At 41.1% G+C, this 25,709-nt stretch overlaps 1 long non-coding RNA gene across 15 annotated transcripts in view; it reads left to right on the forward strand.

Moving 5' to 3' along the window:
* LOC102166303 (uncharacterized) overlaps positions 1-25,709 on the forward strand; it is a 169,310-nt gene that overhangs the window by 111,501 nt on the left and 32,100 nt on the right. For 4 of the 15 annotated variants that reach the window (XR_014843794.1, XR_014843798.1, XR_014843806.1 and 1 more), the window contains one exon: positions 3,844-4,193. The exons of 7 other annotated variants lie outside the window; for them this stretch is intronic. This is a non-coding gene — a long non-coding RNA (uncharacterized LOC102166303). Of the gene's footprint in view, positions 1-3,843; positions 4,194-5,507; positions 8,901-11,835; positions 12,704-25,709 lie in introns of those variants that run through there. 4 more of the 15 variants (XR_014843804.1, XR_014843805.1, XR_014843793.1 and 1 more) reach the window with 3 other exon arrangements.

Genomic DNA, 25,709 nt, shown 5'->3' on the forward strand with positions numbered 1-25,709 from the left:
ATGCGGGATCTGAGCCATGCCTGTGACCTATACCACAGCTCACGGCAATGCCAGATCCTTAACCCATTTAGCAAGGCCAGGGATTGAACCCAAGTCCTCATGGATACTAGTCAGGTTTGTTAACTGCTGAACCATGACGAGAACACACACCATCTTTTTCCATTTTTTTTTTTTTTTCTTCAGATGCACAAATGTAAGAATTTTGTTTCTGTCTTTGATTTTACAGAAGGGGTGATGTGGTTGGTACACATTATATCACCGTTTGCCTTTTTGTCTTAGCAGGATGCATAGACATTACTTCAAGACAATATTCATAGATCCAACTCATTCCTTTCAATAGTTGAGGAACATTTTTAAGGACAAAAATGTGTTATAGAATATGCAGTCATTCTCCTAGTAATAGAGATTAAGGCTATGCATGTTTTCTGTTGTTTTGTTTTTTTAATTTTTTTGAGGCTTTTGGCTTTTTTTTTTTTTTTTTCTTTTTAGGGCCACACCTGCAGCATATGGAAGTTCCCAGGCTAGGGGCTGAATCGGAGCTGCAACTGCCCGCCTACACCACAGCCACAGCAGTGCGGGGATCTGAGTGGCATCTTCGATCTACCCCACAGCTCCCGGCAACACCGGATCCTTAACCCACTGAGTGAGGCCAGGGATCGAACCTGCATCCTCATGGATACCAGTCAGGTTCTTAACTTGCTGAGCCACAGCAGGAACTCTAGCTTTTTTTTTAACCACTGTAAAAAGTCATTTGTATGTGTGTCCATAAGTACTGAAATATTTATTTCTATATGTGGAACCCACAAGTTGAAACCATTAGGTTAAATGGTATGAAATTATTGTGGAAAATTGCCATGGATATTGACAAATTTATGGTAATGATGTCTCTTTTAGTCTTTTCACAACTCTTTTTTCTACTTCTAAAAGTAGCTAAAAGAAGTTTTTTGATAGAACTCTCCCACCTTGTTTTGGGGGAAAATGAGCAAATAGATATGCTACTGTGAAATTATTTGGACTATCACATGTAAGAGGTAAATTTATAGCTAATTTTCTGTGTAAACAATTACTATGGTTTATTTAATTATTGATGCACAAAAGAAATGTTCATTTTCTCCCTTTAGAGATACTCCCAAGTAAATCATCCTATAAATATTGAATTGTCCAATTATTTACTATACTTTTCTGTAAGTTTACTTAAAATATAACTATAACCTATAGGAAGATGTATAGTTGGCCTGTATGTTCATGAGCTGACATGTGATGCTCATTTTCTAAAAGTCTCAGAGGTTGCAGATTTAATCAGCATCCTGGAATCATATTTTCTATAGAGATTCATAATCAGCAGTACCATAAAGTACATTATATATTTCTTGAAACTAGGCAGATTAAGAAAAAGCCTAAATTGGAATTTTCATGTCTTTCATTGAAATATAGTTTCCAGAGACTAATTAGTGTCATTAGATTGTGGGGCAGGAATAAGAACTGGGACCACTGTCTGTTGTCAGTGCTTTCCAGGTCAGACATCCCTTTGATTTAATCTCTTTATTGCCTGAAAAGGGAGCTGGCCCAGGAGCAGTTTTTACTATCTCTTTTCCATTATCACAATCACACAACCATAAAAAACTAAGATAAGAAACATTTCAACTCTAATAGTGTCTCAACAATGAGCTACCTAATTGCCATGTTCATTCATTACCTGGCATGAGACCGTCAAATTACTATCCTTTAAAATCAGTAAGGATTGTGTTGTTCAAGGGAAAAAAAGCAGTCTTCCACACTTTTCTTCCCCCTTGGTTACAAGCGTCAATATCAGCAACTTGTATCAGCTGGGAAAGAGAAGATTAACATTATGTGGGGCCCTGGAGGAAAAAAATTAAGCTTACACTTGAAACCTCAAAGTAATGGCCGTCTCTGCACATCCGAGAGGTGCCTCGGTCCCACACCTTTAGTCATCACCTCACTGCTCTTTGATGTCACCTCACTGCTCTTTGATGTCACCTTGGCTCCTCATTGAGGTCTGACAGGTATCTAAATACAGATTTAGAAATGTGAATAAAGTTCTGGGTCCAGCGCAAGGCCCTATAAATCTTGCCACCACGTGTTAGAAGAAATCAGAAGGACCAATAGGGTAGTAAAAATGTCTTCTTCCACATCATTTGGGGAAATCTACATTTTTCATTAGAAAAAAAGATAATATCCTTCTTCAACAATAATTCATGGAAAGAATCTTTTAAAGAAATTTTATTGAACTACAGTTGACTTACAATGTTAGTTTCACTGCACAGCAAAGTGATTCAGTCATACATACATACGTATGTGTGTAGCCTTTTTTTTTTTTACTATTCTTTTCCGTTAAAGTTACTTTTCCGTTAAAGTTACTAAATACAGCATTTTTTTTTCGTTTGTTTGTGTGTTTTCAGAGCAGCTCAGAGCGACAATTTTTGTATTTTGTTTTTGATAAGATTTACTAGAAAACAAAGAAATAACCAGGGAGGGAGTTTTTGTTTGTTTGTTTGTTGTTTGTTTGTTTGTTTGTTCTAGGCTATCTCTCAGTCTTTGGTTTTAGAAGAACTAAGCTGTTGAGAGTGGGAGATTTTTAGGTGAATTGGCCTGGAAGCTAGTGCCTACAGATGTCCCAGTGTCAGTTTCCAGCCATCTGATACGTGGAGGAAAGTGGGAATTGTACAGGCAGTGGTTACAGAATGTGTCTGGTTTCCATTTAACATCCCATTAGACAAAGGCCCGTGGAATTAGAGCCCATAGGAACCACTGTATCTCCCATGCTAACTGGCCAGAAGCCGCCAGCACCATCAGGCCATAGATCAGCCCACGGAAGGGCACAGCCAGCCGACATGCTACCCTCCAAGATCAGCACAGGATGCCCTATGCGTCAAAGACCTTAATTCGGGCTGTACCACCAGCAGGAAGGATACATGGGCCTGGTACCCCAGGCGGATGTAGAGTTGGCCCTGGTCACCATCACTTCCAGTGACCCAGCTAGGGAATTGATGCATCCCATTCCCACAACTCCAGGTTACAGATGTTTAGAGATCTTAGTTCTTAGTTCTTAATTCTACTGCTTCCTGGACACTTCAGAGTCTTTGTGCCAAGGGGTAACAGGCAAGAGATGCATCACTTTTCTTGGCCATCAGGAGGGCGTAGGGCTACTGCTACCACAGAAGAACACACAGAACTACATTTGGCGTCCAGGCGGGCCCCTTGGGTGCCCATTCGTGCTCTGTTGCTCAGCTTAAATGGTAAACAGAGAAGTACAGCAGCCCTGGCCTGAGAAGTACATGGTGACCAGGGGCTCAGGCCTCTTGGTGATGAGAATCTCAGTCCTGCCACTACGTAAGCCCTGGAGGGCAGCAGAAGTGCTGTTTAAAGGTGATGGAGCCAGAATGGGCAGTAGAGGGGGGAAGAGGGTGAGTAACACTTGTAGCCCTGAGACCAGCGGTCCTGACATGGGCTAGTGTTTGCAGCTGATCTTCCTCTTCCTCTTATCCAAAGAAGAGAGGCCTCCAGATCCTGAAGGAGCTTCTGTCCAAGCTGATCTGAAGCAGTAGATCTAAGTGTGCAAGGTGTGGACTGTCCTGGACCAGAAGGGGCACTGTCCAGGTTACTCTAACCTTCTGGACTTGTCTGCCAGGTATCAGCAGACAACCTCCAGCTGGTAGCAACTCGAGAGATTGCTCAGCTGCAGAGTCTCCTTGTCCAAGGCCTGCCGATCCAAGGACAGATGTACTGCAGAGCTTCTTGTTAGGTCAGTTCAGGCTTTGCTCTCCCTGCCTTGTGATTTGACATCTTCTGCCCAATTCTGTTTCCTCTCCCACCTGTGCACAGGTGATGATCCGCAGTCAACACCCTGCACAGCCAGCCTCTTCTCAGCATCTGCCTTCAGATAAACTAACCTGCAACAGCTGACCTCACTGGTGTCATTGAGCACATCCAAAATCATTTTAAATATCTCTAGTGAAGAGTTTGAATCCAGATGCCCCCTGGTGGTTACGCCTTTAATATAGACTCTTCAAATATCTGTGGAAATAACCATGCAGGCATAACAAAGAATAAAAATGCACAACATTGATCACCAAACACTTGCTGTGTTATGAGCTTCTACTAAATGCAAGGCCAATGAAACTGGATTGCGGCATTGGACTAGTACAATCGAAAACCTAGCGCTGTCTCCTTGGGTAAGTACAGCAAGTTGCTGATGCAGATGGTGCCTTAGCATGGTCATGATACAGTTGTGTGGCCCGTTGACATCTCAGCCCACTGTTGTGACTGCTAGATCTGGGAAATGGCCAAAGCGAGTTCTTTACTAAGTCTTCCCTGGCTGAACACTAAGGGCTAGTCCTGATGCAGAATTTAGGGACTGTCATTGGGTCCTAGTGGAGGCTTATTAATGGCGGTGGGTATTGGCTCAGACCCTTTCGAAGATTTAAGTAATGCTCATGACCTCAGCCATGGACAAATATACATACTCACCTACTTTTACATAAAACTGAAGTTCATCTATGATTCTTTCAGGGACCCATGGATCCTTGCTTGAAGAATGCTTGCAATAGGAATTTGATCATTTTAAAATATAATTTCCCAATAACAGATATTACTAAAAAAAAAAAAGTCCTGAATTAATTAGTAATCTTATTAGGAGCTATTTTTTCATTTTTTCCCCCATCTCTTTTTCCTGGATTCAAACCCAGACTCTGCCATTTATTTATGGCATGACCTTGGGTAGGTCACTTAACATCTCAATGCTGCCGTGTCCTCATCTCTGAAGTAAGGGTGATAATAATTCCTGCTTCATAGGGGGTAGTGTAGGAATATATGAGCCATACGGAGCTTAAAACACCACAGGCTCAGAGGCGCTCCTTGGCAATTGTTCCTGTAGCGGTTGATGGTGAGGTTGTGTAGCCTGCCGTCACCCTTTCTTTGTCCCAGGGAAGAGTAAAATGCACTTTTTAATTCCTTGTACATGACAATTTGTAGACAAAAGGCAATTTTCATTTCCAGAAAATTGGAATGCTTCTTCAGGGCAGCATAGTAAGTAGGACTTGGTTTCCCATGGACGCAGTGGAGGTGGGTTCCGTGAGGCAGTGCCGCATGTGCTGTAAACCTCAGTGCAATTCCACAAAGCCCAGACTGATCATGCTCCACCTGTCATGATGCAAGTTGGATGGTTTTGCACAGTGATCTTGCAGGTTTTCTGAAATCAGACTGAAGATAGGAATTAACCATTTTCTAAGTCCTCAAGGATTACATGATGCCCTAGAAGGGACTTAGGTGGTAGCCTGTCTATGTAATACAACTTCTAAGAAAAATAATCTCTTAGTTAAATTTGTCGTTGGTATAATGTGAAATGAAGCTATTATGATATAGATCTTTGGACTGAAGAAAATCAGGCAGAATCCAGTTGGTAAATGGAAAGAAGTAAAGATTAGTTCTAATATTAATGAGATGTTCTTTGATTTTAATTATTTATTTAGTTCTTTTCCCCTGAAAAGGCTTAACTAGACATGGCCTGTATAGGAACATTGAGAAATAAAATGCAAGTTTCCAAGGTCTTCAAGATTATCCAAGAGCACAGAGAAAGAAATGGGAAAAGAATGCTGCGCCCATGTTCACCTCCAGAGGGAAATGCATGAGACAAAACTGCTGTAATTGGATTTTTTCCAGAACATGTCAAGAGTACTTGCTTTTGCAAAAATATTCGTGGGCCATTAATCATCAGCCAAGAACTGCATCTCCCTGAAAACCACAAGAGCTTCCTTTGACCACGGCCCAGATGAATTCCAAACGGCATGAACATTTCATTTGTAATTTGCCACATGCTTATTATTGACCCAGCTCTGCACATAGCCAAAAATAAATCCCATTTACCCACACAGTGGATACCTTCGCCCTAGAAGCTTTTCTTTTGGCATCGATGGCACAACCATTCAAATGGTCCCCACAGATCCCCTGGGACACACAATATCAGAAGTGGACCAAGCCCTTCCAGAATGTTCCAGCACCGAGAGCCCAAGTGCCCAGAGCCAGGGCAGAATATCAAGGACACTCCACTTCTGCCTCCAAAGGCCCCAAGGGCAGCCCCGTGCTTTCTGAGTGTTGTGCCTTCCTGACAGATTCTCCAAGGACCTCTCCAGGATGTTTATCCAAATCTACAGACAAAGATACTGTCAAGGCCCCGGGAAGCTGGGCTCTGACCCTTTACTTCATACCCGTGACAAGGGACAGGGTTGGGTAGAGGCAGAGGTATTTGAGCCTTCCCTTGACAAGCCTGGGTATCTCATGGAGTAGCAGCATCTTCCAGTCACATTTTGTATGTGGTGTGTGTGTGTTTTCTCTTTTTATGGCCATACCCACAGCATATGGAAATTCCCAGGCTAGGGTGGAATTTGGAGCTGCAGCTGCCGGCCTGCACCACAGCCACAGCAACAGCAATGCCAGATCTGAACTGCATATGTGACCTACTCCACAGCTCCTGGCAACACCAGATCCTTAACCTTACTGGTGAGGCCAGGGATCAAACCTGCATCCTCATGGGTACTAGTCAGGTTTGTTTCCACTGAGCCACGATGGAAACTCCCATATTTTATGTATTCTTAAAAGCCACATATTTTAAGATTGTTTCTCCAATTTTTTTGTCTGAAATGGTGCCTACACTCTTAAGACTGGCTATAAATTACATGGAACATGAATGTGTATACTTTGGAGAGACCTATTGTGTTTTATAGAAAGAGCATAGTTTTTGTATTGTTACCTTGGACTTCTGGAAGTTTCCATGGCTCATCTTATAATCATAAATATTTTACAATCATCTTAATTCATAATTTATCTTAATAGTTTAACAAACCCCTTATCATCTGAATCTTATACCTGTGCAGACAGCAGCATGTAGGGCCAAAAATCAAAGTTGTGCCTTGAAGCTTTTTTTTTCTGGTTTGTTCCAAAGGCCGTCTCTGTGTGTCATATCTCCCCACAGATCATCACGAAGCTCTTCCAAGAATGTCCCTTCAGTTCTCCAAACCAGATTCCCCTATAGGTCCATCAGGGAGGCAGTGATGAGAGAAAGTGTCAGGAGTACTCATTTATGCTTAAATATTATCTCACAGGAGCCCGTGAACAAAACATCACAGGGCTTCTGGTTGTTTCGAATGTATTGCAAGCAGCTGAAGTTTATAGTGCTTTGCTTCAGGTCTCTTGATAAAGGAGAGCTAGGTATGAGGGTCAGCCTTGCTGCTCTGATTTATAAGGAGGCAGCGAGTCCCATAGGATCAGAAAACACCAGCCCTGCTGTCTGAAAACATGATGCCACACCATTCCCCCAGATGAGGTTGTGGATTCATGGAAGATGCTGAGATGTCTCCATTCAGCTTTGCTACAGGTGATGCAGAAGGTCATTACTTCTCTCTAACCCAGACAGACAGAAGTAATGACCTTCTCCCTTCTGGTGAGTAGCCTCACTGCTTTGTGTCAGACCAGACTTCAGTGTTGGGTGTTTCACGACCAGGGTCTCTTCTGTGTGAGGATGACAAACAGCACTCATTTCACTTCCCAAGTCAGCGCCGACCAGCCCCACCCCCACCCCATCAAGGCAGGCATCGCACTTTCGTGCCCAGTCTCACTGAAACGAGCCTTGAAATCCTCAGCTGCAGAGCTAATATGGGCCAAGATATTGATTCCCTGGGTTTAGGCTGTGAGTGGCTTTTTATGAAAAGCATCGACTCAGCTGCGCAGCTCAGCTGAGCTACTTTACATGCTCAGAATGTGTTGCTTTGGCTGCTGAGTAGTGAAAATCAAAGAGGATCCTTTAGTCGCTGAAAGTCTATTCAGATTCCTGTGGAAGTTTTAGTTGTGTGTTGCAGAGCTGGGAAAAGAAAAAGGAAAATGATTGCTTTCCTCCGTCTGGGCTCTGCCCCATGTGCTTCCCCCACACAGAAGCATGAGATATCTTGGGAAAAGGCTTTGCCATATGCGACTTTTATTATAAGCTTTCCGAGAGAGTGTTTATCAAGCTTACCGGAGTCACTGACCACCTGGTGATCACTATTCTCTTACGAAGGTTGCCAGCTCAGCTGTGAAGATGAGCCGCTGTGACTCTCTTTGGTTGTGTCTTTTTGATCAAAAATTTGATCAAGAATTACTGATTAGTCAGGGTGCAGAGATCTTGATAAACACGATCTTGCAGTGTAAATAAACAAACTAAAAAGACCAAACCGTGCACTTTTGGAATGCAGGTGGTAAATCTCTGAGGGTCAGGGAGGCCTGGGGTTAAGCGGAATCAGTAATAGTGGGGCATGTCCCAGAGGGCTCAATAAGCATCTCTATCACTGAAATCATGTACCAACCAGTAAGCACTAATCTTGAGACCACTGGCACTCTGTGAGAAGCCAGGGACGGAGCTGTGAGAATCTGTATTGCATTTCAAAACATCTTCAGCTCTTACAAATAAATAAGCTCTTGAGCCTGAGAAAGTCTTTTCATCCCTCCAAAACCAAATCAAACAAAACACCCTGTGATCGAAGGTAAAAAAGAAGAGGGCTAGACTCATTTTTTAAACTCAAGTCACATTATTTACAAATCATAAGTACACTTATAAGATGGGATGAAATATAAGTTTGTCTTTTAACTTCCCTCTTTTAAGACTTCAGTATTATAACTTTCTATTGCTTTCATTTTATTCAGATGTCCACAGTTTGTCTGTCTGTCTGGTTTGATCACATACAGGGGTGTGGGGAAGAGGTCACCCACATGAGTACAATGTCTTTCTCTTAAAAGATCTTTCTCTCTCTCTCTCTTTTTTTGTCTTTTTGGGGCTGCACCCAGGGCATATGTAAGTTCCCAGGCTATGGGTTGAATTGGAGCTGCAGTCACCGGCCTACACCACAGCCACAGCAACTTGGGATCTGAGCTGCATCTGTGACCTGCACCACAGCTTATGGCAACATCAGATTCTTAACCCACTGAGCGAGGCCAGGGATCAAACCTGAATCCTCATGGATCCTAGTCGGGTTCCTTAACCACTGAGCCATGAAGGGAACTCCTAAAATATCTCTTTTGTAATGTATTCATTCATTTTAAAAGCTCCACACAATCATATGGAGACTTTCTGAACTGACTGCAAAACCAGACAAGACGCAGAGCAGAGAGCTCCAGCACTGCAGCAGGCAGGCAAAGTCTGCATTTCTTAACCCCTCAGAGCATTAAATTTGGAACATTACACTTTTCTTAACGCATCCCCCAGGAGGGTTCCTCTGGCGAACATCACTGGATGCATGTGTGGTAGCTGAGCGTGGCATTCTGATAGTGACAATCGCAGGACTTGGGCACTTTTCAGCCCTTTCCCTGATGGTTATCGTGGTCAGCTGAGGCTTTACTCCTCAAGACTGAATCCGAACTACCATTTTAAGGCATCCTCAAAAGCCCTGGCAAATTTTTCAGATCAGATGTCTGCTCATTTCAAAAAGCCATAGTCCTAAACCCTTGCTGATGCCACCAGGCAGAGAGACAATAAAGATCTGAGGGCCATGTTCACTCCTTTCTGACTTGGACGTCCTCTTTTCAGAGCAGCTTTAACCTGATTCTTAGAAAAAAAGACCACCCCAGGATAAGGCACAGCAAAAAATGCATCACTCTCTCCCAGGCCAGTACTGTATTTCTCTTCTGTCATCACTTTATAGCTGCACCTGCAGCTTATGGAAGTTCCTGGGACTGGGATTGCATCTGAGTTACAGCTAAATGCAGAATCCTTTAACCCGCCATGCAAAGCTAGGGATCAAACCCACCTCTCCACGTTGACCTGAGCCGTTGCAGTCAGATTCTTAACCAACTCTGCCACAGCGGGAACGCTGACCTCACTTTTAATGTGCAAGGAACTTTAGTTTCTTTATTCTCATGGTGCATTTTTTGCATATGGTTTGTTATTGTTGATAAGATGATTTCATCTCGTTCCAAGTTCAACTGTAGACTTTGAATCCAAGACCTCTATGATAATGAATTCCCCAAGTTCCACAATGGATTCTTTGCTCTTGAGTAACAAGTAGTATGGAGGAGGCAACCGGATCTGTCTTATTACAAACCAATCCAAACCAGAGACTCACCAGCCTGGACTGGTACAAAGGACCAAACTGCTAGGTGACTTTCTAAGTCCATGCCTGGTAATGGCTTATTTGCTAAATAGGGAAAGCCATAGATAATAAATCATTAAATTAAATCCCTTCATTTCAGATACTCTACTGGATGTAATTCCCTCTCCTCTATGTTCCCCCATTATGACTGGGGATGTGGAGGTCAAGGTTCCACTGGTACAGAAGGACTTTCATAAACAGCTTGGAGTTTGCACAGATCCTTGGGTTTTTCCCCTTGATTACTTCCCAGAGGGAAATAGACAAGCTCTTCTCCCATATGCAGCACATTATAATCATAATCTTGGTTCTCCATTTGTTTCTAAAGGGCACTGCTCTCTATTTTCCTTCTCAAATAATCCGCAGGATACAAAATACCATTAGAATAGCTTTCTTGGAATTCAGCAGGATGCCTTTGAGTTCCACCTAAGAAAAAGTGCCTAACGGAGCTTAAAGAACTAATGGAGCTGGTTCCCAATATCTGAATCCTTCAGAGTGACTTCCTTCCTTGCCTATAGTGTGTGTGTGTGTGTGTGTGTGTGTGTGCGCGCGCACGCATGTGTGTGTGTAGTCAAGCCACAAAGCAAAAGTCATTACTGCAATTACAACGCTTTTATCAGAATGCTGACATCCAAGAAACCTAACAGCACATTGTTATAGAGAGTATTTAGAGTGGCAGGAACATAGAGTTTGAAAGACACCACAATCCATGCAAATCAGAAGAAACCTTAAGCCGGGGTTGGGGGTGGGGGAGGTGGGTAAACCTGCCTGCAGAGCATCTCAGCTCACGTGTGTAGCTCAAAATGATCAGACCTGTGCAGATTTGCTTCCTGTGATTAGCCTAATCTGGTAAATTCCACTAGAAAGTATTGTTTTAAATATTTTAGAGAATGGCTTGAATTATGCCCAAGGGGTCAGAGAGCCCTCTTGGGTTCAAGTTGGTGCACATTCATTGCTCTGTCTTCTGTTTACTTCTCTCTCTTCTCTTCTGGTGCTGAGGATGGAGTTAGAAAAAGGATGTTTGTACAGGTATATGCCCTTAGCATTATGATATATACAATTTTTATAATTTTTGCAGTAATATAATATACTGCAGTAAGTAAATTAGAGCAATTAAATTACAAGCACTTACTTCAAAGAGTGTATATATATCAAAATGATTCCATACATTATAACAATTGTACTAGTTATTAATACTTTTTAATTTCTCCCCAAACACTAGGGTTAATAAATATATATTTTTTAAGTTTGAAAGCAAAATAAAAGAAAAATTATTTTTCAGCCCATCAGAACGATCAGCTTATAGTTATATATCTTGCCTTTATTTGAAGACTGAATTATCACTCCCCAAAGAGGTAATGGCTAGTAGGCTATCAAAAAGCTGGATTTTTTAAAAAGGTGATGGTAGCTTCAAAATGACCTACCTCATACTTCAAAACAGTATTTTCTTAATACTAAAGCAATGATAATATTTAGAGGGGATGTAGTTAAAAGCATGGGAGATGGATCCCAATTGCTTAGGATCAAATCCTCATTCTTGGCACTCATTTTTATGGTACGTAACTTCTCTGTGCCTCAGGAGTTCCTGTTGTGGCTCAGCAGTAGCGAATCCAACTAATATCCATGAGGATGTGGGTTCAATCCCTGGCCTCACTCAGTGAGTTAAAGCATCCAGTGTTGCTATGAGCTATGGTGTAGCCTGCAGATGCAGCTTGGATCCCTCGTGGCTGTGGCTGTGGCTGTGGCCGGCAGCTGTAGCTCTGATTCTACCCCTGTCCTGGGAACCTCCATATGCCATGTGCAACACTGAAAAAAAAAAAAAAAATCTCTGTGTCTCAGTTTCTTCCTTTTCTAGGTAAGGATCATAACTGTATCTACCTCCTAAGGTTGTGAAGATGAAACATGTTAAGACATTTTCTGAGCTTAGAACAGTATGAACAGTATGTGGTAGATGTAAAAATGCTCCCAATGTATGAGCTGTGGTTATCTGTCAACCTGCTAGGAAAGTGGAAGCAGGTGGAAACTTCCAAAAGTTTAGTGGCAACTCGTCTGTTACATCCAATGCCAATTCGTCTGCAGCATCACAGGCTTCTCTGTTTCTACTGAAAAGTGCTAACCACATACATGCTCACAGATATGCAAAGTAGAGGATGGGGACAACTATGTGGGAAAAATCTAAAGAAGTTGGGAGCCTGAATGACCCTGAAATATAGCCATCAGCATCCTTTAAATACAGACACATTGACCCTGACATTGGATACTTAATGAATATCCGTGTTCTAGAAAATTTTGAAAATATCATTGCAGTATTTTATTTCTGAAAATTCTTTTTTCTTGGTCTATCTCTGATATGACACAGAAAAAATAATTTTGCTCAAGAGATACGATAATAATAAGTGGAGGACAACAGAACTTTCATTGATTAATTTAGACAACAGATAAAAACTGGAAGGTAATTAAAGTAAAATCATAAATGCTCTCCACTCTACAATATGAGAGTTTCTAAATCCCAGTTTAATTTCTTCTGTCATGTAGAATATCCAGCTGCAATAAAAAGAGGATATTTACTAGTCTCTGCTTTTGTGTACAAATTTTATACTCTCTTTTTTTCTATACTTTAAATGTTATCAGTTAAGTCACTGGTCAGTTAATTCACTATCCCCAGAGCAAATGTAAATTTGCTTTAAATTCAGCTGAGCCTAGGGTTTAAAATAATGAACAGCGTATGTAACGATTACATATAAAATAATAATTTATCATGTTTTATTAATGAAGATGACTAAGAAATGACTTCTTAAGAGAGAAATTTTCCATTCACAGCAAAAGTCATTTTCTGAGTATAATAGTCCCCTGTGCTATGTCTACTGAGGAAAATTTTCATGGTAAATGGTTAGGCATTTTGTAGTTTATTAGTATTGCTTATGAGAAACAATACTTTAGATTCTTCAGGACTTGAAGTGATGGAAACATATTGAAATAGAATTGTCCTTGTATACCCTATTGGCAGAGAAGGGATTAACCCAGGAGCAAAATACCAGTTAATTTTTGATACTATTTGAAGTAATAGGGTTTGTTCTATGACAAATTATAACAGGACCTACTTCTCAGCTCCTGGCCCTACCCAGTTTGGAGCTGGTAGATGCACAGTATTCCATTTAGAATGGATAAGCAATGAGGTTCTACTGTACAGCTCAGCAAACTATATCCAATCTCTTGGGATGGAACTTAATAGAAGATAATATGAGAAAAGAATGTGTATATATATGTATAACTGGGTCACTATGCCATATAGCAGAAATTGGCACAATGCTGTAAATCAACTATACTTTAATAATTTTTTTTTTTTTTTTTTTGGTCTTTTTGCCTTTTCTTGGGCCTCTCTTGTGGCATGTGGAAGTTCCCAGGCTAGGGGTCTAAATCGGAGCTGCAGCCACCAGCCTACACCACAGCCACAGCAACGCGGGATCCGAGCCTCGTCTGCAACCTACAACACAGCTCACGGCAACACCGGATCCTTAACCCACTGAGCAAGGCCAGGGATCGAACCCGCAATCTCATGGTTCTTAGTCAGATTCGTTAACCACTGCACCACAATGGGAACTCCAATAAAAATTTTTTAAAATTCAGAAAACAGAACAAAATAGCTCTATTAGAGGATAAAGGAGGAAAGTTTCCCCTTCTCAGCTTCCCTCTTACCCTCCCAGTCCCACCATGTAACCTACCTTCCGTACTGCCTCATTGCCATAGTCTCTCTTGCTTTTAAGACTCTTCTCCTATTGACCAAATATGAGTTTCATGAGTGCTAAATATTTCCTAAACTATGCTAAAAATAAACAAAAAAGGTTAGAATTCCATTTGCTAAATCTCTTTCTTCTGTATTTTGCTTCTTCACAACCCAGCTCTAACCTTGGCTGCATTTTGGCCATACTCTTGAATGTGATGGATTAAGTTTACTGGAACTGTCTCTCCAAGTTTCCTCCCCTGAGTTCATATCCTTTCCCCCTGTTTCCAGCTTTGTACTACTCTTCCTCTTTTCTAAGGAAGCACTGAATTGAATCTCAGGTTGTCTCGCAGCAAACCAAGTCTTTCTGTCTTTAGCATTTTTCTGATTATCTCACTTATTTTCCTTGCCTCCGTGTCTGCTCCACCAACCATCAGTAGAAGGGTTTTATCTCTGGGGCAGAATCCTTTGACCCAGATGAGAGGAGTTCCTGCCAGGGCTGTGCTGTAGAGAGCCTCTCTGGCTCCACAGGAAGTGCTCCTCCCCACAGCGTGAGAAATCCAGGGAGTAAAGGTAATGTGCAAACTCAGATCTTGTGCCCCTTTCTAGACCTTTAAAAATCACATTCAGGCACCGAGGACCCTGGTAATCCCAGCCCAAGCCCACTTCCGGAGAATCTACAGATCTCTACACGGAGACCATGCCCCTAAGGGTAAATGTATGCTTGCTACTAAGAGGCCACAGTCTGGGGGCTGTGGGCAGTTTGGAATGAGAAATCCACAGACAGCACAGGAGGCTCCCTGTACGTGGGGTGAAGTTAGAGTGGAGAGGGAAGAGGTCAAGGCTGCAGGTTGTCTGCACCCTGCCACCCCCCCCCCCCCACCAAGTGCAAATCTCATTGCAGAACTCCAAGGAGCACAAAAATTGTGAGTTTGACCTGGCCTTCAAGGTTATGAATACTTGTCAAAATATGAGGCTAGAACAAATTGTATTTAACAATTTATTACCTTGATTTAGTTCTTCTAAATACTTAATCATATGGTATCTGGTCCTCCCATACTCTGTGTATTGTGTATTATATTCCCATTTTCTCTTTTATTTCATAGATCCTCCTTTAAAAAAATTTTTCCCCTTGATCTGCCTTTCTCTATGTTCCATTACAATAATTCCAAATACCGTTTGTTTGTTTTTTTCCTTTACCTCTCATTGCAAGGCATCTGTTCTATCTTCCTCATTCTGGAATCAAGTTTCTGATAAATCTACATATACCTGGCCAGGTCTGCCACACTGAGCCAGCTCAGTTGAGTATGAAGTGGTATCTCATTATCATTTTGATTTACATTTGCCAAATGATTAATGATGCCAGACATCTTTTCATGGGCTGATAGGCCACCTGTAAATCTTTGGAGAATTGTCTTTTCAAATCCTTTGCCCATTTGTAAATTGTGTTGTCTTTTAATTATTGAATTAGAGAAGTTCTTTTTAAGTTCAAGATATAAGTCCTTTTTTAGACAGATGATGTGGAAACATTTTCTCCCATTCTGTAGATTTTCTTTCTACTTTACCATGTTCTTTGAATCACAAATTTTTAAAATTTTTATGAAGTCCAATTAATTTTTCCTTGGTTGCTTGTGCATTTTTGGTGCCATTTCTGTGAAACCATTGCCTAATCTGAGGTCACAAAGATTGGCAATAGTTTTCTTCTAAAAGATTATAGTGTTGGCTCTTGTATTTAGGTCTTTTATCCATTTTGAATTAATTTTTTGTATTGGTATGAGGTGGAGTTCCAGTTTTATGCTTTTGTATGTGGATATCCAATTATGGAAGCAAAAATCCCCACATTGAATTGTTTTGACACCTTTGTCGAGAGTAAATTCATCATAAATATGTGGGTTTAATTCTAAATTCTCAATTTTATTCAATTTACCTATACAGGTATCTTATTCCAGTACCACACTGTGTTGATTAACTTTGTATGTAGTAAGTTGTGAATAGGGTAAGTGTGAGTCCTTTAACTTTGTTCTTTTTCCAGATTGTTTTGGCTATTCTGGACCTCTTGCATTTCCTCTTGCATTTATGAATTTTAGAAGCAAATTGCCAATATCTGCAAAAAAATTCAGCCAAGATTTTTATAGGTATTACATTAAATCTATAGATCAATTTGGGGAGTACTGTCATCTTAACAATATTAATTCTTCCAATCCATGAACATGGGATACCTTTTCATTAATTAAGAACTTCTTTCATTTCTTTTAATGATGTTTTGAAGTTTTCTAAAACACTGAAGGGTGTTTCTTTTTTTGTTAAATTAATTTCTAAATACCTTATTATTTTTGATGCTATTATAAATGGAATTGCTTTCTAAATTATATTTCCAGATTGCTCATTGCTAGTATAGAAATATAATTAGTTTTTGCAGATTAATTTTGTATCCTGCACACGTGCTAAACTCTTTTAGTAGCTCTAATAGATTTTTGTTAATTCATGAGAATTTTCTAAATACAAAATCGAGTCATCTGGGAATAGAGGTAGTTTTGCTTCTTCCTTTACAGCCTGGAAATTATTTATTTATTTCTTTATTTTACCAAATTTCCCTGATGGAATCTCCAGTACAATGTTGAAAAGAAATGGTGAGGATAGGTTTTTTTTTTTTTTTTTTCTTGTCTTTTTGCCATTTCTTGGGCTGCTCCTGCAGCACATGGAGGTTCCCAGGCTAGGGGTCTAATCGGAGCTGTAGCCACCAGCCTACGCCAGAGCCACAGCAACAGCTGTGGTCTGCAACCTACACCACAGCTCATGGCAACGCCAGATCCTTAACCCACCGAGCAAGGCCGGGGATCGAACCCAAAACCTCATGGTTCCTAGTCGGATTCGTTAACCACTGAGCCATGACGGGAACTCCAGGATAGGCATTTTTGCCTTGTTCCTGATCTTACAGGAAAGGATTCAGTCACTCACTAATACATGTTAGCTGTGTGTTGTTCATAGATGTGTATTACTGGGTTGAAGAGGTTTTATTCAATTCTAGTTAAGTATTTTTCTCATGAAGGGTTTTGGATTTGTCAAATACTTTTGCTGCATCCATTGAGATGATTCTGAAGTTTGTGTCTTTTAATCTGATAGTGTGATGCATCATATTGATTGATTAACTCAACCCAACCTATATTCCTGGGATAAATTTCAATTGATGTGGTGTATTATCCTTTTTATATATTGCTGTTCAATTTGCTAGTTTTTTAAATGAGGATTTTTTGTGTTTATATTCATAAGAAATACTGGCTTTCAGTTTTCTTTTCTTGCAAGCCTTTGTCTTCTTTTGCTATTGGGATAATACTGGTCTCATAGAATGAGTTTCCTCCACAACATTCCTCGCTTTTCTATTTTAGGGATGAGTCTGTGAAGAATTATTATGTTAATTCTTCTTTAAACATGTTATAGAATTTACCAGTGAGACATCTTGTCCTAGGGAGGGGCATAGGAATTTCTTTATTATTAATTCAATCTCTTCACTTGTTATAGGTCAATTCATATTTTTCATTTTTTAATTGAATCAGTTTCTATATCTTTACTTATGTCTTTCTAGGAATTCGCCCATTTTATGTAAGATATCTTATTTGTTGGCATACACTTTTTCATAGTATTCCCTTAGAATCTTTTATTTCTGTAAGGTCAGTAGTGATATTTCCCTCTTTCATTTCTGATTCTTGTACTTTGAGGTTTCTCTCTTTTTTGTTTGATCACTTCAGCTAAATGTTTGTCAATTTTGTTGATCTTTTCAAAGAACCAACTTTGGGTTTCATTGATTCTGTTTTCTTCTATTCGCTATGTTTTTTAAAATCTCCACTATAGTCTTTATGAGCATGGACACAGCTCTTTGGCTTTAATATGAATGTGGCCTTCTAGATTCCCAGGAATATATTTTAGCCTTTCGTAGCTCCCTATGGACATCTTATGCCCGAGCCTTTCTTCTTAATCATTTTGGTCAGGATTTTGTTTGCCTCAACAGTTATTTTCTGCTTCAGGCAACCACAATGTTCGATTGCCTCTGATTGTTTTCAACAAATGTCTATGCAGAAAAGGCTGTTTGTACAGATTGAGCTCTAGGTCAGGTCCAATGAAGGTAACCTTGAAAGAGGTATGGAAAGGGAAATGCCACACAAGTCAAATAATGGTGATTTTTCTGGAAACAGGTGTTAAAGGAGCTCCACCAGCCCCGCTCTGCCTCCAGAGGCTGCCAGGTTGCTGGTTTTCACCTTGATTTCAGGCATTCATCTTCAAGGCTCCTTCAGAGCTTTGCAGGGAAAAATGAAGTTGAGGCAAGTGAGAACACCACAAAGCTCACCGTTCTCACCAAGAGTCATCTCTTTTATGTGAATAAATGCCCCTCAGATTGCTGCAAGCTTTGGTTAAGTTCCAGAGTTAAGTTGCTGGTGTTCTCATTGCTTTTACAGAAGAGAGAATTTTTGGAGGTCTTTACGCCATCATTTCTGGTGGTGTCCTCATCTTCTTTGGTTGTGATTGAAATAACAACACTAAATCTGGTCTTTCCCAGAAAACGTATAAGAAAAGTTCCTTCTAAGTTTTTCTTGCTTCCTCTTTTTAGGTAAAGGAAAAAGTCTCCTTCTTTTAAACCTCTTAACCATGTTTAGATGCATTCTCTTTCCTTCTTTCTTATATTTTCTCCTATATTGTCTGAAGCCAGGGACAGAGTAACACGACATCATGCACATTTGCTCCCTCTTGTCCTTTTACCCATGGTGCCCATTTACCTCTAACCCCAGTTTTGCAGCTGTCTCCCCTCAGCTCCTGCCCATGCTCTTTGCTGGAGTTCACCATGCCAAAGCAAGAAGTACTTCCAGATTGTGTATCTCTAAAGTCCTGCTGGTCTCCAGCTGCTCCTGCAGTTCCTAACTTTATTTCATTCTCCCTCTTCCTAATTCATCTTGGTTCTTTCTCAAGGGCAAAGGCTTTCAAACTGGAGTCTGAAGAGCCTGAGATGTAGAATACATGGGGGTGGGGAAGGGTAAGGAAGGCCACTGGAGTGAAGCTTCAAGACCCAGTCACTCTGAACAGATCTGCTTCCCTTGTATCTGTTTCATTTGCTTAAATCTCCCTGTAAGACTTCTTTTTGACAAAGTGCTCCCTGGCAAAAGAAAGAAAAAAAGCTTAAAAATTATTTCTCCAAGGAGCATATTCCCATTATTGCCACAGATAGAATTGATAGGATTCAGAGCCTAATATTAAAGGAAAACCTACCATTAAGTGATCCCTATTTCATAGGACAAATTTAACACTGTTGGATTCTCTAGCTCTCCATGCATTTTATTTATAGATGAGAAAACTGAAGCTCAGAGACGATAAGTGACCTTTCTAGGGTCAAATAATGGTGTATCTGGAATCAAAAGCCAAATTCACAGGACACTCATGGGGCTGTGTCCCTGTCTGGGTCCTCAGCACCCAGCACATTCCTTAGCTTCTCTAGTTCTTGGCGTATGAATGCGTGATATTCCTCTTCTCACTGAAGGAACGCCCTTCCCACTTAGCTCCCTACAGGGGCTCTGCTCCCCCCACCTCCACTTCCCATGCCCTCTTTGGTGAGCCTCTTATGGATTTAGAAGATGGCAGCAAACATTCTTATAAGTACTTGTTTTATCAGCAATGCTAACCCTGATTGTCTCAATGTCTCTTTGTTCAAAGCCCTCCAGGCCTATTTGGCTCAGGCTAGCCTCTGAATTAGCCACTTTCCAGCCTCCCTAGTCAGTTACCTGGTCTAGGAAACTGTAGTCACAGGGTTGGGTACCTAGTACAGTCATGCCCATCTACACCTGCCCTGCCCTTCACTGGGTTGTAAAGAAAATCGAAGAGTGGAAAGGGAGCCAAATAGTGATGGCAAAGCATCCTACCAGAGCAGTCCTCTTCAGTGTGGTCTTAGAGACCAAGCAATATTGGTTCCAGGTTCCATGATTCTATTAAGGAATGATTGGTCTATTGATGACTATTGTACTGTATTAAGGTTCTCAGGAGAAACAGAACCAATCGGATGTATATAAAAAGAGACTAGTTATGAGGAGTGGGATCGCATGGTTATGGAGACTGGCAAGGTGGGCTGGCAGGCTTGAGACCCAGGAGAATAGGTGAAGTTCCAGTCTAAGTGTACCCTGGCGACCAAAGAGAATCATTGGTGCAGATGACAGCTGAAGGCAGACTGCTGGAGAACCTCCTCGCCCCCTTCCCCCATGGGGAAGGCTGGTCTTTTTGTTCTATTCAGGCCTTCAACAGATTGGATCATATCCATTCACATTATAGATCTCAATCTGCTTACTCAAAGTTCACTGATTTAAATAATCTTACCCCAAACAGCCTCCAAGTTAACACATAAAATAAACATCACATCTACTTTCCAGGATCACATCCAAAACAGCTCAGATACCACAGAATGAGGGTGATTTGACAGTCTGTCTCAGTGATTCATGCAATTCACTTCTTATTTAGCCCAAATCCTTTTTGCTCTTCTTTACTTAGATCTTCTGACACTTCACCTGCCCGTAAGTGTCATGGTGTGCAAAGGGCCTGAACGAAAATGAGACTTAAAGTGATGCCTGGGGCAGGGTAAAGTGGTCATGCCATCTGCGTAATTCCTTGGTGAAGGGCCCTCTAAGGTTTCTGGCAGGTAACCAGTGTCATATTTTGACCAGTGGATAAAGGATCGTTTCACACTGATTCAGTAACTTCTGCAGGTTGGAAGTTCCTGACTACTCTTCACCTTTTATATGAAGAAATTCAATAATAAAAGAACTACCAATCAGCATGACCTCACAGGGCGATTCCTCACTAAAGAACGCCTCCTCTGCCCTCTTCCCAACACTCCCGCCTTGAAAAGTCAGTACAGCCTGTTCATCTTCAGTGACATATTAGCTATAAAAATTACATAATGCCACAAGACATAATTCTTAGGAATGTGATATCTTTTTTTTTTTTTTTTTTTTTTTTTGGTCTTTTCTAGGGCTGCTCCCGCAGCATATGGAGGTTCCCAGGCTAGGGGTCTAATTGGAGCTGTAGCCACCAGCCTATGCCAGAGCCACAGCAACGCGGGATCCAAGCCACGTCTGCGACCTACACCACAGCTCACGGCAACGCCGGATCCTTAACCCACTGAGCAAGGCCAGGGATCAAACCCACAACCTCATGGTTCCTAGTCGGATTTGTTAACCACTGAGCCATGACAGGAACTCCAGAAATGTAATATCTTTTAAAGTATGTGGGTCTATTATGTAAGTGCTAAGTGTTACTGTGAAAAGATAAGAGTTAGATAGCTGAGGTCTTCCTTGCCCAGAGGAAGAAAAACAGTGCTCTCTGAGAATGTTCTTCTGTGTGTACATTGGCCATAAGGGCAAGAGGTTTAGCATTAGCTTGTAAACATCTTGTAACATAAGCTTGCAAAGGACACACACATTCTTGGCATCATAACCAGAGACCTCAAACCAGTAACATGTAGCATATTGTCCCCCTCATTCCTGCAGATAACCCAAGGATTATTCTCTTTCTTCAACCAGCACATAGTTTATTAGTCCCTGTTCTTAAAAATAACACAACTCTCAAGATCCCACCTGCATCTTAGGACTTCTAGATAGAGCTGTGTCTTATTGATTCCATAGTGCTGAAGGGCATCAGTATATTTAAAAATTTTAAATTATACTTGGAAGAACACAATGTGGAATTCATTTTTGATGTTAGTTCTCATCAAATGGCTATTATACTATTAAATTAGTGCCACAACTATCCATTTGAGTTAGGCAACGTTTAGGGGAAAAATGGAAAAATCGAGTTTACGAAAACAGCTCTTCTGTTCGTACAATGGAGCAGTGTGGCTCCACTTTAAGCAGGTGATGTTATAAAACTACAGAGATAACAATGCCTGGAGCAGCAGAGACTAATAGACGTAAAAAGCTGATTATCTTTGTACAACATCATTTTCTACCTCTGCTTTTGACAATCCTTTTGAGTTAGAAGCTAACTTTAGCGTTTTCTAATATTGCCTCAAAAATTGCTTTTATGTCATGTGCATATATTGTATGATAAGAAACCATCTTAGGGAACAAATTACAAACAAGTGTAAAAATATACTTTGAAGAAGTTAGAATCACATTAAGCCCACTAGAGCTCCCATTCTTTTTCATTTTAGATTATTCAGTTCTGCGATTTTTAGAAGTCTGAGCTGTTTCCTTTGGTAGGTATGGCTTCGGGTTACTAAGAAGATTGCTAGTAGACATTTCCCCCCTGCCAGCTCCAGTGATGTGATAGCTATTGAATATAAGGCAGTAAGTGTTTGGTTCAGTTCAGCATCATTGTCAAGCTTGTACAATGGGACCTTAGGCAGATGTACACTAAGGTGACTATGTCTTGTTCCTTGTCCTCAAGGAATTCCCAGTTTGGTGTCAGAGAAGGCACCATATGTGAATATTTGCCATGTGATCTGGCCTGTACTCTAAGATGGCTCTAAGCACTGACTGCAGAGGAGGGACCTCGACCAGCACAGGTGCAAATGGTGAAGGACCAGATGAAGCATCCAACTCCGAATTTTTGCATTTTGTAACCTGGCCCATTAGTGGTTATGATGTCCATTTATTTGGTCATAACCGAAAAACACTTTTGGAAGTTAAAAAAAAATGAACTAGAAACATTGCCTCCAGCCTCAGCTTCCTTTAGTCCTTTCTCCACCATCTTTCTGAGATGCAAATTTCATGTTTACCTTCCTGATGAAACTCTGTGGGTCTCTCACATGGCCTGCCTGGTGGGGTCTGGATTCCTCCTTCTGGCATCTTCTTCTCTGGCCCTCCTATCTCCCCAGCTTCATGACCTGTTACTTCCCTTTGCTGTCCCAGTTCTCCAGCCATACTCAATCACTACCGATTTGCCAATTGCCCTTGAAGGTTCCTTTGCTTTTGGTAGTATCCTAATCACCTTACAAGACCCAGTCAGGATTTTCTCTTTTGTGAAAGCTTTCTTCACCTCCCAAGCAAAGTGGTCTTTCCTTCCTTTGTGTGATCACTGTGGCTTATTCATACCTTTTACTGTAGCAGTAAGTGTAGTGTCTTGCAATTACTCACTGAGATAGCCACACCTAACATCTAAGTGTCTTGACAGCAAAGAAAATATCTTATTTATTTTTATCTGCCTGGTATAGAGAAAGCAGTAAAAAAAGAAACTTGTGGTGAATAACAAATGATTACCTTTTTTTTGCTCTGTTGTAGCAATTAATTCAGTGTCTTGCAATTATTTATTTACATAATCCACTCCAATTCCAGTCTAAATATCTTGAGGGCAGAAACTATGCCTTAAATATTTTTATCTGGTTAACATATAAGATGAATGAATAAACAAACTGTGAGTTAATTTGGGAAACTTACCATCAATAATAATATTTTATATCTTTAAGGACCATTAAGTTTTCCTAAGGAGCAGACTTACAACATGAATACTGCATTACTTGAGAAAGATATATCAAGAATGTTGTTGGGTGAAAGTTATCAACTATTTTACAAGAATGGTAATAACCCTGTCTCCCCTACTCCTCCGTAGAAATAACCAAATGATGATCTGAAAGAGATGTGGTACCAGACACGCTAGAAACAACCGACAGATGAATAAAAGAAAATTTAGGGCACGCATACTCTTGCAAAATGACTTCTGTTTGGCCGCACCATCACTTTCAGGGTTTGGGAGAGGGCTGAGTCCTGGAAGGTCAGCCCATCTTGCTGCTTGTGGCTCCCTATAGAGGAGACAGGAAAACTCGAGGTGCCCCAATTTGAGAGAAGTTTCCTTGCTCTTGGTACCACCTCCCTTCCCTCACCAAGCCTCAGCTTCGGGACATTTAAAGGATGCCCGCAAAGCTCCGAGCTCCCAGGTTCCCATCCTCATAGGGCTCTTATCCAATGAGGGCAGCACCTCCAACAATTAGATGCTAAGCAAAAAGTACTCAAAGCACCAATTTCTCTCTTTCCACTTCATTTCCTTTAGCACCCCTATTCCAGTAGTTCATTGACCCCATGGGTCCTCCAGGCCATTTGCAATCCATCCCCTCCTCGTGTCCGCCTCATCCATCACCAGCTTCGAGCCCTGGTTCAATCGCTATGATTGATCTCTCAGTTATGCTCACAATTCCATAGACAATAGGCAGAAAATTAAAACCCTGAGGCCAGATCAACCCATGGACAAGTTTTATATAAGTAGTGTTGAATTGGAACACAGCCACCTCCTTGAATTTAGGTATTGCCTATAGCTGCTTTTGCACTATAGGAGTGAGCTGAGTCGTTCTAAGAGACACCCTGTGGCCCACAACACAAGCCTAAAATATTACTAAGATATTCACTGTCCGAATCTTTACAGAAGGTGTTTTCTAACCTATGCCCAAGACCTTCTCTCCATCACATTCGCTTGGAAGAACCCACTTCTCACCCACTCCTTTACCTACTTATGAGCAGCAGGACGGGCTGAACAAAAACCCATGCAGAAGTTGAATGAACTCAGTTGACATTTATGGCCAACATTTTCAAGTAAGCTTTCCACAATGCCCAGAAAATCAGCTTTAACTACCTAGTCAACTAATTCTTCTGCTTGAATGAAATGGCTATTTCACGTCTTCTCTTTCCTGGAAACTCCAATTACCCCTCTTCTCTTCTCATTCTTAGATAATAACTTTACATTATTTCACTAAAAAAATATAAATAACTACTAGGAAAAGAGTAGACTATCCTCCATCAAACCTACCAGCCTATTGGCATCTCTTCCCATTCTCTGTGCATCCATCTCTTACAACACTTGAACTCTGTCTGCTCCTGAGGCCAACTCCTTGACATGCATGTTGGATCTTACCTACCCATAGATCTCCAAACTACAATTATTCTCTTTCCTATCTTATCAGTTTATCTTTCTGTCCTAGATCATGACTATCAATAAACATACAAATTCCCACAAGAATAAAAATGTTCTGAGAATCCTCATTGCCTTCAGCCTCAGCCCTAGTCCTCTGTGGCCTTGGAACCATCCATCTAGAAAAGCATTGTCTCTATAGACCCTCCACCTCCTCATCACCAATTCTCTCTTCAGTTCCTTCTCCTCTGGCACCACCCATGCCTTAGTCTGAGAACATAATTACCAAGGCCCCAAGGTCATTGTGCTTAACCTCTCAGGAGTGTATGATGTAGGGATGCCTTGTCCTCCTAAAACTCGTTTTTTTTTTTTTTTTGGCCCTCAGGACATTGGGACCTCCCAGTGTTCTTTCCGCTTCTCTGTGCCTCCTCAGTCTTCTTTGCTGGCTTCTCCTCTCTTCGGTTTCTAACTCAGAGAACATCTCAGCCTTCATACTTCTTCTTCACCTGAGCTCATTTCCTCAAGTCTCACCCTGTCCCATGTATTTAAATGCCACCAGTATTCTGTTGCTTATCAAATTCATATTCCAGCCCTGAGCACTTCCCAAAACTCTATGTCGACTCTCTCCTACCCATCTCAAACTTATCAAGGCCAATGTGAAGCTCCTCCTCAAACATGCTCCTTCCCTAGTCTTCCCTGTTCCATAAATAATCACTCCATTCTTCCACTTATAATCCAACAAATATCCTTGTCCATGCTATTAATCTCTCCCCTGACATTCAGTCCATCAGATCCTCCTTTGCAATAAGTCTGAGTCTGGCATCTTCTTACCACCTATGCCTCCATCATGTCCTGGCTGGTCTGAGTCTCCACCAGCATCTCCTGCCTGCTTGTCTTTGGCCCTCCTCTTGCCCTTATCTCCCCCTTGGCCACTCGCTTCCCCCACATCAATTCTTCCCGTAGAAATCAGAGGGATTTTATCTTAAATA

The sequence above is a fragment of the Sus scrofa genome, chromosome 4, assembly GCF_054392235.1.
Source record: "Sus scrofa isolate SSC_HxYL_T2T_F1_AM1 chromosome 4, Sscrofa_HxYL_maternal_Yorkshire_Landrace_v2.0, whole genome shotgun sequence".
In the NCBI taxonomy this organism is placed as follows: Eukaryota; Metazoa; Chordata; class Mammalia; order Artiodactyla; family Suidae; genus Sus; species Sus scrofa.